Source organism: Dioscorea cayenensis, unplaced genomic scaffold, assembly GCF_009730915.1.
Source record: "Dioscorea cayenensis subsp. rotundata cultivar TDr96_F1 unplaced genomic scaffold, TDr96_F1_v2_PseudoChromosome.rev07_lg8_w22 25.fasta BLBR01001857.1, whole genome shotgun sequence".
Classification (NCBI taxonomy): Eukaryota; Viridiplantae; Streptophyta; class Magnoliopsida; order Dioscoreales; family Dioscoreaceae; genus Dioscorea; species Dioscorea cayenensis.
Genome location: NW_024088248.1, coordinates 26,635 through 29,126, shown reverse-complemented (window position 1 = coordinate 29,126; position 2,492 = coordinate 26,635). Strand labels below are relative to the sequence as shown.

At 44.3% G+C, this 2,492-nt stretch overlaps 1 non-coding gene across 1 annotated transcript; it reads right to left on the bottom strand.

Annotated features, from left to right (window-relative positions):
* Positions 1–1,976: 1,976 nt before the first annotated feature.
* Positions 1,977–2,083, bottom strand: LOC120257098. Its single transcript, XR_005535516.1, has one exon. It is a non-coding gene; the product is annotated as a small nucleolar RNA R71 (small nucleolar RNA).
* Between the last annotated feature and the right edge of the window lie 409 nt (positions 2,084–2,492).

The window sequence follows — 2,492 nt, the reverse complement described above, 5'->3', positions numbered from 1 at the left end:
AGCATCCACAACCGTGTAGTCGCCCAATTCCAGCCCTATTTAAAGCCGAATCAGCTCTGATTTTTGTATTCTTTTTCCATCTTTTCCCCAACTTGCGAGAGGGCTTCGGCTAGGGTTTCAAGGGGTATTGGCTAGGTTTTTTGAGAGGTTCTACGGCTCTGACATCGCGCGTCATTTGGAAGAAGGATATTGGGAGAGCTTTCATCAACACCGATCCGGCGAGGTGTATCCTAGGCCGGACAAAGGATCCCTTGCGACGATTAGAGGACTCTCCATAAGACCATCGACATGACCATCGAGGGGGTTTCTTTATGGATTCATTGCTTTTACATTCTATTTCTTTGATTGTACTTAGCTCCTTGGAGAGCTAAACCCCTAGTGGGTACTCGGGTATTGTGAACACTAGGATGTATTTGTTTCTTTGAACCTCTTTATTATGCTTTCAATAAATTGATGTTTATTGTGAGTTCCAACCTTGAATGCTTGATTGTATGAACATTTCCTCTAGAGTGACACTAGGGTTGAGAGTTTTTGTTGGTAACCTTGTGAGTGAGTGACACACCACGAGCGTTAGACAAAGCTAGGTTGGAGAGGGTTGAGAGGGTGAGTCGAGAGGTACAGGAGCGTCCCCTTTCCCCTCCGGCGTGATAGATTCTACCTCCGTTCCTCGTGTTCTTTGCGGCCATATTAGAGTGAATGGTCTAAGGGATGAACTTCCGCTGGGGCTTAGTTGCACGTGCAACGCAGTGAAGCGTTGAGGTGATCTTAGTATCTAGGGCTCAATTGTGGTTAGGGACCATCCACCTGGACCAAAGGGTTATGTCTATTATAAGGAAGAGATTTATCACTTGGAATCCCTAGAGCTCATTGCAACTCTATACGAGTGCGAGGTGTTGAGATTGTTTGATTTCTCCTCCGGGACATGTATAGAGTTAGGCATAGTTGACCTTAGATTTCGGACTATGTAATTAATGATTTCCACGACTCACCATTGCATTGATTAGGAAGCATAATAGAGGGTTCTTGCACTTGAAACAATTATCCTTGGTGGAGCATTATCCGGGTACCCCATCTTTATCGATTGTCTTACCCCCTTCTTTACTTTTGCTCTCTTACTTGTTGCTTTTACTGTTGAGAATTGAATCATTGTCACACTCATTGTTATTGATCTTTTACATAGATAAGAATTGAATTAAGTATTTTTATTCCCTACTCCCTGTGGATTCGATACCCGCTCACCCGGGATTATTACTTCCACAAACCCATGCACTTGCGGGATATACGAAAGGGGACCTTGTCATGTTTTTGGCGCCGTTGCCGGGGAGCTAGGCGTTTAGAGATACTTTGCACTTTGTTTTCTTAGCTATTTCACCACACATTCTATTTCACGTCTTCTTATTCTATCATCGTTCTGATTTTCTTTTTCTTTCTTTTTGGTGCAGCTCCAGGTTATGACCCGAGGGAATCAATCAATATTGATTGAAGGAGATCCTGAGCTTGAACGTACACTTAGAAGAAAAGGGAAAGAACCCGTGGAAGAACAGCATAATTCAGCTGATTTGGAAGGAGAGGAGTCTGAAAACATGGCGGGAGACGGAATGAGCAACAGACAAACACTATCCGACTATGCCGGACCTTCGATGTTGGCGACGCAATCGAGTATTGTCGTCCCTCCGATTCATGACTCGAACTTTGATCTAAAGCCGGCATTCATCCATATGCTCGCAGTGCATCGCACAATTCAGCGTTTTGGCGATGAGGATCCAAATAGTCATATAGAGAGATTTCTCGAGGTGTGCAACATGCGGAAGATAAATGGGGTTACGGATGATGCCATCAAACTGAGAGCCTTCCCATTTTCCTTGAAGGGGAAAGCAAAGCAGTGGCTACACTCATTACCTAGAGCATCAATCACTACATGTTAGGAGATGGTAGAAGCTTTTCTAGCCCGTTATTTCCCTCTCGGAAAATCAGCAAAGCTTAGGAATGAGATATCATTCTTTGTTCAGTTGGAATTGGAGTTCCTATTCAAGACATGGGAAAGGTTCAAGGAGCTCCTGAGAAAGTGTCCGCAACACGGATTTTCGGAGTGGATGATTGTTTAAACCTTCTACAATGGTTTGAACCCGAGTACAAGGCAACTCTTGGATGTGGCAGCAGGAGGTACCTTAGGTAGCAAAACCCCTGATGAGGCTCATCAATTAATTTAGGAAATGGGGTTAAATATTTACCAATGGAATGCTAGAGAGAAGAAAAAGGTGGGTGGTATCCATGAAATCGATGCAGTGACCTCATTGGCGGTACAAGTAGAGAGTCTGAGTTAGAAGCTAGATCTCATAGCTTCGAATAGAGTTGCGGCCGTGACCAATTGCACCGGTTGTGGTGGAGGACATGCTCCCTCCGATTGCCCGATCTCTTTTGGTGATGTTTCTTCAGTGGAAAATGTTGACTTTGTAGGTAATGGCATGAGACCTCAAGGGAACCCATATAAC